The 13,445-nt window shown below is 49.1% G+C and overlaps 2 long non-coding RNA genes across 3 annotated transcripts; both read left to right on the top strand.

Moving 5' to 3' along the window:
* The first annotated feature begins 2,785 nt into the window (after positions 1–2,785).
* On the top strand, positions 2,786–3,393 carry LOC123425879. Of its 2 annotated transcripts, none has more exons than XR_006621946.1 (3): positions 2,786–2,878; positions 3,052–3,133; positions 3,361–3,393. It is a non-coding gene; the product is annotated as an uncharacterized LOC123425879 (long non-coding RNA). The 2 variants fall into 2 exon arrangements; XR_006621947.1 differs by having other exon boundaries at positions 2,791–2,878; positions 3,036–3,133.
* A 101-nt stretch (positions 3,394–3,494) lies between these two features.
* LOC123425877 lies at positions 3,495–4,689 on the top strand. The gene is made up of 3 exons (XR_006621945.1): positions 3,495–3,563; positions 3,795–3,901; positions 4,344–4,689. It is a non-coding gene; the product is annotated as an uncharacterized LOC123425877 (long non-coding RNA).
* The last annotated feature ends 8,756 nt before the right edge of the window (positions 4,690–13,445 follow it).

The following is a 13,445-nucleotide window of genomic DNA, read 5'->3' as shown; positions in this document are numbered from 1 at the left end:
TGGGATCACTTGATCCCTCCCGGCACATCTTGTACGCTTTGTGTGTTGATCATCTTGATTTACTCTTTGTCTGAGATCTTGATCAACCATGTGTCTCTATGACCATTCTTTGGATAATACCTTGAATACCATCTTGGTCATCATATAAACTCCTTGAACCCAACAGATGGACTTCAAGAAGTGCCTATGGACAAATCCTATAAATGTAACTTAAGGCAACCATTAGTCCATAGGAATTGTCATCAAGTACCAAAACCACATATGGAGATATATGCTCAATATATGCTCCAACAAAATGTGTATAAATACAACTGCCGGTGCAAGCACTCGACAGAAGTCTCGGGGACTACACCCACTGGGTTCACTAAGAGTGAACCCATTGCAAAATAATCATACAATATCCGAGTGCATTGATCAAACACCCAGTGGGTTACAAGAGGAAAGTAAATACTTACTAGCCCACTTACTCGGATATCGTCTCGTAGTTCCAAGCTTCGCTTGTACACGGACGCGATGGAGTCGTACGCTTTCTTGGCCTCTCCCGCCATCAGCTCCACCTACACCATGGCCCCCTTGGCAGCTCCCACCTGATCTTTCGCGAGGCTCTAGACGTTGTACTGGACAGTCGACGGACCTAGCATCGTAGGAGACTCCTTGGGCATCCCAAGGCCTGCTCCAGTCGGTTCAGCAGCGATAAGCGCCGTTTCAGTCGACGGCATCGTCTCAGTCTGCGGCGCGTCCATGGCGAGAGTAGTACCCGGCGGAACAACCTCAAGGACAGGCACCGCAGCTTGCTCAGACCTCCTCTGGTCGCCCTCCTCCACATAGATCACCTCTGAGGGAAACCCGACCGAACGGCGTGAGACCACAGGAAAAAGGCAAGACCAAAGACAGAATTCGTGATGCAATAATGTAAACTCTCAGAATCGCCACGACGCACCTGGCTGGGATGTGACAACATTGTCCATGTCCACGGGATTGTCCCCCTGGCGTGCCGGAGAGGTGGAAGAGGTGGCAACTCTGTCGAGTAAAATTCATTCGACCAATAAGCAGGAGTTCGATCAAATACTGAAAGAAGATAGAAGAACAATGCACTTACGTGGAGGTAACGGGAACTGTGACCCTCATCCGCGGTAAAGCCTTCCGAGGCTTAGATCCACTCGGTTTGGCCACCTTAGAGGGCTGACCCGCAGGCTCAGCAGCAGAGTCCGTGGTCCTCTTTGTGCTCCGAGCACTCGGAGCTACAGGAACGGCTGGCGAGGCACTCGGTACCACAGGAGCAGCTGGCGGCGCACTCAAGGATGCTGGAGGGGGCCGAAGGAGCCACAGGTTTATGACGGCGTTTAGTTCGAAGCTCTGGCGGTAGGGGTGGCGAGTTCTGCTCCTCATCTTCCTCCTCTTCTTCTTCAGACTCCACTGAAATTATTGCTCTTGAGGTCAATTGTTATCAGATTTGTACAGTTGCTCGGAGCAAACGGCAGCTCCCCTGACATGTTGTTGTTGTTCAAACGGAGGTCCTCCAATTTCTTGAGTTGTCCTATAGAAACTGGAATCTTGCCGCTGAAGCTGTTCCTTTCAAGATCAAGGGTTACAAGACTTCTGAGGTTGGTTATGTTGTACCATCGATAGCTCCATGTAAATCATTGTTAGGCAATGACAGGTACTCCGATGATTTTGCGTTGAAGAGTTCATTTGGGATTACTCCAGTGAGGTTGTTGTATCCAGCCCCGAGCTCTCTAGCCTGGAGCAATTACCAAGACTTGGGGGGATGCTGCCACTGAATTCGTTGAAACACAGTTCAAACACAGTGAGGGTGGTGAGGTACTACAGAGTTGAGTTGGTATCTGCCCAGTAAAGCTGTTATTGCTGGCATTGAGTGTGACCAGATTCCCCATTGTGATGGATGGAAAGTGTCCTATAAATAAATTGCTTGAGATGTTCAGTACCTGGAGAGTCTGGGGCAGGGCCGAAGAGGGCAACTCGTGGAGTGTTCCATTGAGATGGTTAAAGCTGACATCAAGGATTGTGATGCTGCTGGACGACACCAATTCTGATGGTAGACCGCTGGAGAGTGAGTTGTGAGAGATATCAAGGTGCTGCAGCGCGTCGAGGATCCCAAGGGACCGTGAGATGTTCCCCTCGAGGCCCTTAAAAGGCCACAGCACATGTGTGATCGTCCTATCTTGCCCACAGGTGATCCCTTCCCACTTGCTGCATCCGTGTCGTTCTCCCATGAAGTAGCGAGTCCACCGTTTTGTGAGAGCCCGACGAGGAACTGGAGAAGGGAGCCCCTCTCCTGCTTCGTGAGGAGCTGGTGAGAGAGGCCAAGGAGATGAGTAGCACAAGAGCAAGGGCAAATGAAGGCATGTGCCATTTCTTGGTGTGTGTGTTGCTTGAAAACTGGAGTGTCTGCATGGTTTGGTGGTGAAACTAGCATGGAAACAAGAGCATAAATGGTTGTCTATTAATTCAAGAGCTTGAGGGGAAAGAAGAAGCCGTCATTTTGTTGTGCTTCTTGCAGTCGTTGTCAGCACAAAGGAAAAACGGTTGGTTCGGACTCTGAACATTATAATTGGATACTAAGCGTGCAAAATCTTTCTTTTGTAGTCGTCCACTATTTCGGACTCAATCCATGTAGAATGTTTACCACGAGCCATAAATTATTTCTCTGATCAATCACTTCTTGATATACCCCGGGAGGATTGAGCTGGAACCATCTCCGTTGAGCACTCCGGGAACTACCACCAGGGACGATCATCGAGGAACCAACACCATCGAGGATGACAGGCTGCAGCCGTGGACGAATGTCGTGGCCGCGCCTGCTCAGTGTCAGCCTCCCATCCATGTTGTGTTCCAAGCAGCCGAAGAACTCGTACAGGTGCACGACTCTTGCGACCTGGCAGTTGAAATTGATGTCCCAATCTTCCTAGTTGTTGTTAGGTGTAGTATTCGTGAATCTATGAGAGGAATATGGAATCATCTCATCTTCATGCTACTTCCAGTCAACTAAGCTTACTTATTTATTTAGTTTGTAGTTCATTTTTATTACAGGAGGTGATTTGAATTAAAACAAAAATTCTGTGGTGTCTGCGGTCTGCCTAAATCAAATTTCCATCTCTACATTAATGAATAGGTATGGAGTTGCACACTGTTACTTCAAAACACCAAGATTGTTTGATGCTTGCTACATAGTAATGATTAATCACTAAATAGAATATCTGTTTTCTTTAATAAGTGTTATGTACATAATCGTAAATTGGGCAAACATGGATGACGTATAACTCCATGATGGAATTTATTGCCGAATCAAATTTTGTATATGTACACGAATACAAATTAAACTCCTGGATGGATTTGCAGAGTATGAGCCATCCATGGGACAAAACAACGTGGCAAATAGTCTCAAATGGCACAGATGGGGTCGAAAGAGCACATGGACATTTGGGCTCCATCTGGACCAAACTGCCATTGTCATGAGAGCCAAAACAAATTTTCACTGAAAAGGTTTTTCTGTGCTACTCCTTGCTACTCCTTGTTATGTATTGACTCGCAAATAGATCCAGGTGAATGTCTATGCTACTGTTTCTCTTCGGAAAAAAATAGATCCTGATAAATGGATGTATATCTATGCTGGATGATCGTCATTCTTTTGCAAGTCATAATATGCATCTATACAACTCAAATATTCTAGAAGGATGTTGACCAACTAACCATGTATTAATTGTATAGTAAAATTCGTTATTTTATTTCTACCCAAACTGAGTTCTAACAATAAATATATAATTCTGGTACAGGCTTCCGAGGACAGTTACACCAATTCTAGAGCATATATTGTCCTCAATCCTCCTGATTTTCCTACCATCATTTCCATAGTATTCGAGTTGTAAAGCCCCGGCCTGTGGTATGTGATTAATATTGGGTTCCTGACCTTGAAAAGTTTATTGGCTGAATAGTACTTGATTCTATCATGTTTGTGTAGGGTGAATTGTTTTTGCCGGAAAATATCGTCACATGTATCATTTTAGTATGGTATTTATGTCTTAGGGTGCGGGAAATAAATGTACTCCCTCGGTAAAGAAATATAAGAGCAATTAGATCACTACTTCAGTGATCTAAACGCTCATATATTTCTTTATAAAGGGAGTACTAAACTATTTCTTCCATGTAGGCTACTATGACTTAGAGGAAGTAATTGTTTCTGATGAATTGTGAAATCTAGGCGCCATGGATGACAACTGTTCGAGCAGTTAATCATATCTTATTTTGTATACCATTCTACTTAGATTGTGAACTGTTATGTGAACTGGAGAAGTGACTATCTTTTTTATATAACTAAAATGCAGGATCTAACTGAATAGTTTGTCATGTCCATGAATCGGCTGTTTCATTGAGCCTGGTCTGTATCCACATAACCATGAGACAAAATATTTCATCCAGTAATTAGTGGACATATCGAATACGGAGAATCAACATCACAGTTCTGAGGAGCTTCATTTCCCAAAATGTCTGGAGCATATCATCTTGATCATTTTTGAAGGATGGGTGCTGGACTTGGCACATTTTCGAGAGGAGTACACTCTCAATAAATGTTGGTTTCTGATGGAATTATGTATATGTATCATGCGCCCCTATCAATTGAACACGGGAAACAACAATGGTTATTATGTTATTCTCTTGTGGTTGTGCAAATGCCGGAAGAATTGTCACCTTGTATATTTCTTATTGTGCTTGGAGAAGTGCTTGTTGAAATGACTTAGTTATATCAATTAGTCATTGGTACTAAAATTGCACGTACCCATGAAATACAAATGACCAAGCTCTATTGCTGGAGGGCAAAATAATGCAACAAATTTCAACGTTTGCAATGTTGATTACATGTTTTTTTTGGGCGATGGAGATTACTGCCTTTGGTACGTAATGTTTGAGTTTGTTCCCTAATAAGTTGCGCTTTTGTTTTTGCTATAATAAGTTTTATTCTATTCCCATTTAATGTTTGTTATTTTGATTTGACAGCAACATAGCTTCTACGAGTTAATTATTAATAAAGCAAGGGGCAAGAGTGAACCGGTAATGCTTGTTCCTTCACTACTACCGGCTGTTCCTAACAATTGCGGTAAGAACCTGAGTCTTCACATGCCAGAGGTGACAACAACTTGTTGAATCCTGTAACACAATTTGAAAGGTAATCAGCCACATTCCTTTGGTTCTAGTAGTCAGTTATAATAAGGTTTAGTTTTTTTTGGTAAACCCATTTCAACAAACATTTAAAGCTGACACTACCATTTCTCATAAAGACTCCCATGGACATGACAGACTGAACCCAGTGAGAAAAACAAGTTAAGTAAACTGAATGTAGGCCTTCAATTATCAATGTTGCATTTCTTTTAATTCTTTCAAGAGACTGGTAGAGGCATAGCCTTTCAATAACAATAAATAGAATATGTTTAACAGTTATTTACAAGCTCGTATCGTTCTAGTGGCATCCAAATGGGAGAAATCTTTATGTACATAGACACTCAGACTCATGCTTTTTAAGCAAAGTACAACGCACTCAGACTCATGCTATCATTCTGGAATCTCAGTTTCGACTATACAAGCCTATTGTAATGTACTCAAACTCATGCTATTGATCCGGCTACTTTATGTGCTAAGGACTTCCTTGTATACTATGTTCTTCATGGTCGTTAATAAGGGCTCAGACCTTTTTCGCTTCTTTGAATTCTTGCTTTGTTCCTTGCCCTTGCCTTTACCCTTGCTGTCGTCCTTGACGGTGAGAATCTTAATGTTCCTCTTCGCGGTGGCTCTAGACAATGCAACGTAGAGCTGACCGTGAGAGAAAATCGGGTCAGGTAGGTACACCCCGACAATCGGTATGGTTTGTCCTTGCGCCTTGTTGGTCGTCATGGCAAAGCTGAGCCTAATAGGGAACTGCTTCCTCTTGAACTTGAAAGGGAAGATATCATCATCGAATGGACAAAGAGGTATCTGAGGAAGGAACACCCTCCTACCAGCATGTTGTCCTAGCACGCTTTCTGCGTCGATGGCGTTCCTCTGGAAACCCCGGACCACAAGCCTTGTGTTGTTACATAACCCATTAGCTGGATCTATGTTTCTCAATAGTATAATGGGGCAATTTATTTTTAATTTGAGGGCATGTGGAGGCAGCCCGTTGGGAGTCAGGTTGTTGAGGAACTCGGGGGCATAGTAGCCGTGTGGGTCATCCTCTGCACTACCAAAACTATGGTAGATTTTCTCTTCGCCTTGGAAGCGCTCTATCATGCGTGTGTTTATATTATCAACGTTGTCGTTCTTGGTGGAGAGGATCGCTCGAGATGTCATGTAATTAGGATCCAACATGTTGTGGTCTAGAGAAGGAAATACATGGTCGATTAGCTTCTCTAGGTCAACGCCGTCTCCCGTTGGCGGCACACAAATGTCTTGAGGGAGCCTGATGTTGCCTTCGTCGTCGGTTTCTTCGGTGTCATTGCCTACCCTTAGCAAGTAATCTGCGAACCACGGGTCATTATGCACCCTCATGTTTGTGATGAGCCTTAGCTGGCGCATACCCTTCCAAAGGTACGAACTCCACACGGTCACATCGATTATCTGATCCCGTGACCCTTTCCTGACGACTGGAAGCACCTGCCTGAAGTCCCCACCGAACATGACAGTTTTCCCCCCGAACGGTTGGTGTCGTCGTCCCGTAATGTCCCGCATACTATTATCCAGTGCCTCAACAGCTTGCCGCTTCGTTATGCTGGCCTTGTCCCATAGGATGAGGGAAGCCATGCGCAGGAGCTTGGTCGTCCCACTTTGCTTGGTGAAGCTGCACGACTCCCCATCTTCCATGCTGAGTGGGATCTTGAACCTCGAGTGGCCGTTCATTGCGTACATCCTGAGGCAAGAGTTACCAGAAGACGAAGTCCAAGCTAGGCAGATCGTTCGCAGGCCGAAGTCCTTCACCGTCATTGATGACCAGTTATACAGGGAAAGTGTTTCAGGCATCCTTCAGCGGTGTATCTCCCCTGAGGAGGGACAGTTAATCTTGGAATAAATTCACTCGGGAACCTGTGGTCATCATGCCTCCTCAAGAGCAATCGTCACCAAAGCATTCAGAGCTGGTTTCTTCTGGTTGCAGGCGGGTGAAATGGCAAAAGAGATGGTCGACCGTTGCGAAGGTTGTTAGTTCTATTCAAACAAGTCCCACAAACCAACGTCTGCACTGAAGACAATTCCTCTTGCTTGGCCATTCGCCGTGTGGGGATTGGATACAGTCGGACCATTCAGAACAGGCCAAGGAGGATTCACTCATCTGCTGGTAGCAGTCGACAAGTTTACAAGTGGATTGAAGCCAAGCCTATCAAGAAGCTTGACGCCCATACGGCCATCAAATTTATCAGAGACATCATCGCCAGATACGGGGTTCCGCACAGCATAATCACCGACAATGGCACAAACTTTGACTCGGACAGGTTCAATGGTTTTTGCACAGGCCAAGGTATCCGAGTGGATTTTGCATCCGTGGCGCACCCCCAAACAAACGGGCAAGCAGAGCGGGCGAATGGACTTATTCTTCAAGGGTTGAAGCCTCGACTCCTGCGAGAGGTTGGACATGCCGCCGGCGCATGGGTCACCAAGCTGCCTTCGGTGCTGTGGGGCCTCCGCACAACGCCGAATAGATCGACAGGGCGATCCCCGTTCTTCCTCGTTTATGGAGCAGAGGCAGTCCTTCCGAGTGACTTGCTTCACAACTCTCCGCGAGTCAAACTGTTCTCCGAAGCCGAAGCAGAGCAAGCCAGGCAAGACGGAGTGGATCTTCTAGAAGAAGAGCGCGAGATGGCACTGATCTGTTCAACAATTTATCAACAAGATCTGCGGCGATTCCACGCGCGGCACGTCAGGAGCCGCACATTCCAAGCAGCCGACCTGGTGCTCCGAGTGGATCAGCAGAGACCTCACAAGTTGGCTCCCGCCTGGGAAGGACCGTTCATCATCTCTAAGGTGCTGAACAACGGAGCATATCGACTCTACAACCTCGACAGCGAAATGGACGAGCCGCGAGCATGGAATGGAGATCTACTGAAGCGCTTCTACACATAACCGCCGACGGAGATAGTGTAAAGAACAAGTATCATTGAAGTAATACAAAGGAGATTGATTTCTTGCCGATTCAAAATTCTTCCGCGTTTGCAGACTCCGGTCTAAAAAACTAACTCCGAGTGTGCACTAAAAGTCAGACTCGGGGACTTAGCTGCGACCCAGAGTCGCCTAAGTAAAAACTTGCTTCGAATGTGCACTAAAAGTCACACTCGGGGACTTAGCTGCGACCCAGAGTCGCCTAAGTAAAAACTCGCTCCGAGTGTGCACTAAAAGTCACACTCGGGGACTTAGCTTCGACCCAGAGTCGCCTAAGTATAAACTCGCTCCGAGTGTGCACTAAAAGTCACACTCGGAGATTTAGCTGCGACCCAGAGTCGCCTAAGTAAAAACTTGCTCCGAGTGTGCACTAAAAGTCACACTCCGAGACTTAGCTACGACCCAGAGTCGCCTAAGTACAAACTCGCTCCGAGTGTGCACTAAAAGTCACACTCGGAGACTTAGCTGCGACCCAGAGTCGCCTAAGTACAAACTCGCTCCGAGTGTGCACTAAAAGTCACACTCGGAGACTTAGCTGCGACCCAGAGTCGCCTAAGTGCAAACTCGCTCCGAGTGTGCACTAAAAGTCACATCGGGGACTTAGCTGCGACCCAGGGTCGCCTAAGTACAAACCCGCTCCGAGTGTGCACTAAAAGTCACACTCGGAGACTTAGCTGCGACCCAGAGTCACCTAAGTAAAAACTCGCTCCGAGTGTGCACTAAGAGTCGCACTCGGAGACTTAGCTGCGACCCAGAGTCGCCTAAGTAAAAACTCGCTCCGAGTGTGCACGAAAAGTCACACTCGGGGACTTAGCCACGACTCAGAGTCACCTAAGTAAAAAGCTTCCTCCGAGTGTATACTCGAGATACACTTGGAGGTTTAGCAGACCCTCATTGAGGCTCATGTGGATGTGAAGACAACTGACATCTACATGAGTAACAACTCGCTCCGAGTGCGCACTAACAGTCACACTCGGGGACTTAGCCGCGACCCAGAGTCGCCTAAGTAAAAACTCGCTCCGAGTGTGCACGAAAAGTCACACTCGGAGACTTAGCCGCGAACCAGAATCGCCTAAGTAAAAAAGCTTCCTCCGAGTGGGCACTCGAGATACACTCGGAGGCTTAGCAGACCCTCATTGAGGCTCATGCGGATGTGAAGACAACTGACAACTACATGCTCCGCATGTTTGCCATTGGCTTCACCAAGAGACGCCAAATAAAAACCACAAGCCAAAATCGTGTCAAAAAAAACTCAGCGAAAGAAGAGCAAAAGATCCGATTCGAATTCAAGTTGGATCTACGATCAGTCGGCTCGGTGTGAATCAAGTTTATCCACACCGAACCACGAATGTAACGGCCAACAGCAGTGGCCAAAGTTTAATACAGATTCCACTCGGCATACCGAGGTAAATGTGCGTTCATCATAAACTTTTTTCAAGCGTCGCCAGGACTGGTAGGCTCCACAAAGGTGTCGAGGTCGATTCCGTCTGCAATGCGAGTGGCTGTGTCGAGGAAGGTCTCCATGAAATCTTCGAATCGAAGCTTCTTGGTGTTGGCGACCTGGAACGTCTTCAGCTTGTCTTCGCAGGCTTCCTTGCAGTGCACTCGGACCAGAGACAGTGCCACGTCCGCACCACACCGAGCAGCAGACTTCTTCCATGCCTGCACTCTGCTTGGAACGTCCTCCAGCCGAGTCATCAAACCATCTATTTCGCTCCGGGAGTCGTCTTCAGGCCACAACTCCTTGTCGATTCGGCCGACAACTTTTCTCAGGCGACCAATGAAAGGGCCCACCCTGTTAAGGCGAGAATGCGTTCGGAGCATGTCCCGGTTAGCTTCATCGCCGAGTGGAACGTTCGGAACAAGCGACTGTTCAATTTCGGCTGCTTCAGCCTCAACGTCCCGACAGAAATTTGCAAAGAAAAGACAAGCAGAAAATAAGTGCGGAGTAAACTCCAAAGTCAAAAAGCACTCGGCAAGAACTTACCACCAAGCAGTGCGACCATCTTCCTCGCCCAGTCGCTGACGTAGTTCTCCTGCGCTCTGCACTGAGTGTTCATCACCTTCAGCTGGGCCATCCAGTCAGATCTCTCCTTCTTCATCTTTTGTACCTCGGCCACCAGTGCCTTGTTAGTCTACAGAGATTCCTCCAAAGAATTCTCTCGGTCAGCGAGAGCCTTCTTCACGTCAGCCAGGTCATTCACAGCCACCTCCAAGTCTGCAGCAAGCTGAGTCTTCTCAGCCTTCAGAGCATTGTACGCAGATCCCATTTCACAAGTCTTCTGCCAAAGAGACACAAAGGGAGGATCAGCCACATTCAACAAGGAAAAAGTCTCGACAGATATGACAAAACAATCAAAGATCAAAATTCTTCAAACCCCTGCCGATGCAAGCAATCGACAACGGTCTCGGGGACTACACCCAGTGGGTTCACTCAGAGTGACCCCACTGGTATGAAGCTCGAACAGGTCGGCCCTATTGAGCTCCATAGCAAACCAACAACACTATGAGATTACTATTACTCGACCCGAGTAACACTACTCTCGGGGACTACACCCAGTGGGTGTACTCGGAGTGCCCCCACTGGGACCATTCGGGCAGATCAGCTCTGATCTGTTTAGATTACGGAAAATACATATAAAGTCAACTGCCGGCGCAAGCACTCGGCAGAAGTCTCGGGGACTACACCCATTGGGTTCACTCGGAGTGAACCCAGTGCAAAAGAAACCTATTGCATCCGAGTACCTCGCGGTAACACCCAGTGGGTTCCAAGAGGAATGTAAACACTTATTAGCGCACTTACTCGGATGTCGTCCCGAAGCTCCAAGCTCTTCTTATACAGGGACGCCATGGAGTCATATGCTCCCTTGGCGTCGCCCACCATCAGCTCCACCTGCACCATGGCGTCCTTGGCGGCTCCTACCTGATCCTCCGGGAGGCGTCGGGCATCATATTGAACCGCCGACGGTCCCGGCGCGGCAGAAGGCTCCCTGGGCATCCCGAGCTCCGCTCCAGTCGGTTCCGCCGTGAGGGCCACCGTCCCAGTCGGTGGCACCGTCTCAGTCGGCGGCACGTTCGTGGCGGGATCAGCAGCAGGTTGGATAACCCCAGGGACATGCGCCAAAGCTGGCTTCGACCTCCTTTGGTCATCATCGTCCAGATGGATCACCTCCGAAGGAAGCCCGACTGAACAAAATAAAATTACAGAAAAAGGTCAAGATCAAAGACAGCACTCGCGAAACAGTAATGCAGCTCTCGGAGTCGTGACAACATACCTTGCTCGGACGTGGCGGCGTTATCCGTGTCCATGGGATCATCGTCCTGGCGCGGCAGAGAGGTGGCGGAGGTAGCAGCTCTGTTGAGTGAAATCCACTCGACGGATAAACATGAGTTCCCAAAAAGAGGAGTTCAATCGGATATTGAAGGAAGATGAAAGAGTAAGGATACTTAGACAGAGGCGACCGGAACAGCGATCGTCATCCGGGGCAAGGCTTTCCGAGGTTTAGGCCCACTAGGTTTGGCCACCTTGGACGGCTGGTTCACGGGCTCGGCAGAAGCACCCCAGGTTCTCTTCACGCTCCGAGCACTCGGAGCCACGGGAGGAGCTGGCGGAGCACTCGGGGCCGCGGGAGGAGCCGACAGAGCAGTGGGGTCATGACGGCGCTTGGTTCGGTGCTCTGGTGGTGAGGGTGGCGAGCTCTGCTCTCCATCCTCCTCCTCCTCCTCTTCCGTCTCCTCCTCCGTCTCCCCACTGTCAGAGACGTACTCGGCGCTATCCGCGCTGCCTTCCTGGCTGCCCTCCTCTTCCTCGGCTGGATTCCCGTTCGAGACTGCAGAATGCCAGTTAGTCCACTCCTGCACAAAACACAGTCGGCAACGTCAGTCAGCGGGACAAGAAAAGCAATAAAGCTGAGAAGATTAAAAGCACTCGACAACATGTACTCACGTCATTCAAAGGAGGGTTTTCGGCGCGGAAGGGCTTCGACCGCCGGGCTCCCACGGGGTTATCACACGCGCCTGTGATGCTGCGGACCCACGCACTCACAGTCTCCCCGCTCACGTCCTTTGGATGAGACCGAGTGGAATCCGAAGGCCCCGCGTAGTGCCACATGGCGTGGTCTCGGGCCTGCAGCGGCTGGATGTGCCGACCCAGAAAAGTCTCCAGCAAGTCCATGCCGGTGACTCCCTTACGGACGACGGCTATCAGCGCGTCGACCAAAGGCTGGATCTGGATCCTTTCTCCCTTAGTGAGCGCAAGCTTCCTGGGAGGCCCCGGACGGTCTAAACTAAAAGGTGGCAACCCACTCGAAGCATTCGGACAAGCAATGTCCTGGCAATAGAACCAGGACGATTGCCAGTTCCTAACTGACTCGGATAGCTGGAGGGAGGGATAACTACTCTTTGTTTTCTTCTGGAAGCCTAAACCCCCGCAGAGCTGGAGGATGTGGGTCTTATCGTCCGACTGGCTAAGCTTTTTGACGGTTTAGGATCTAGCGGAGAAGACATACTTAAAGAGCCCCCAGTGGGGAGGACATCCAATGAAGCACTCGGAGAGGGTGACGAATGCAGCAAGGTGAGCTATTGCGTTCAGAGGAAAGTGATGGAGCTGCGCCCCGAAGTAAGTCATGATACCTCGGAAGAAAGGGTGGGGAGGCAAGGAGAAGCCTCTGGCCACATGGCTGAGCAGCAGAACGCGCTCCCCCTCCTTCAGCGCCGGCTCCGTCTCGCCTTCCGGCAGCCTCCAGGATTTGTTGGCGACCATGCCGTGCTCCACCAGCTCCAGGATGTCGTTCTCCGTCACCGAGGAGGGGAGGAAGCCCCCCTGGATCCAGCCCGCCAGCAACGCCCGCTGCCGCCGCTGGGTGGAGGCCGCCCCCTTCTTCTTCTTCTTCTTCTGCGCCTCGAGCTTGCTGGTTTGCCCCTTCGTCATGGCGAGGACGACGGATCCGCGGAGGAGGAGAGGCAGGAGATGGCTTGGGGTGTGTAGAGAGCTGCGGGAGAAGCAAGATTAATGGGGGGAAGGATGAGCAACGCAACAGGAAATCCCGCCGGGGAGGCTTTAATAGGCCTCCGACTGGGTCGCTTACAGGCGGGCCCAGGATCTTATCCCCCCAACCGGCCACTGCGAGGTTAATGGAGAAGATAATGGTGCGGTAATCGAGGAGGCAAAACCTACTCGATGGCGATGTCGTCATCCCCGCTGAGCGCGCCGCAACCGAAATTGGAGGATCCCGGAAAATCCGGCGCTGTCAGTTTGACCAGTCACGTCGAAAGATTCCGCAGAAGCACTCGGTCCCTGACGGTTCGTT

Source organism: Hordeum vulgare, chromosome 2H (genome assembly GCF_904849725.1).
Source record: "Hordeum vulgare subsp. vulgare chromosome 2H, MorexV3_pseudomolecules_assembly, whole genome shotgun sequence".
NCBI lineage: Eukaryota > Viridiplantae > Streptophyta > Magnoliopsida > Poales > Poaceae > Hordeum > Hordeum vulgare.
The sequence above is the reverse complement of the archived record's forward strand: the minus strand, read 5'-3'. Positions and strand labels throughout refer to the sequence as shown.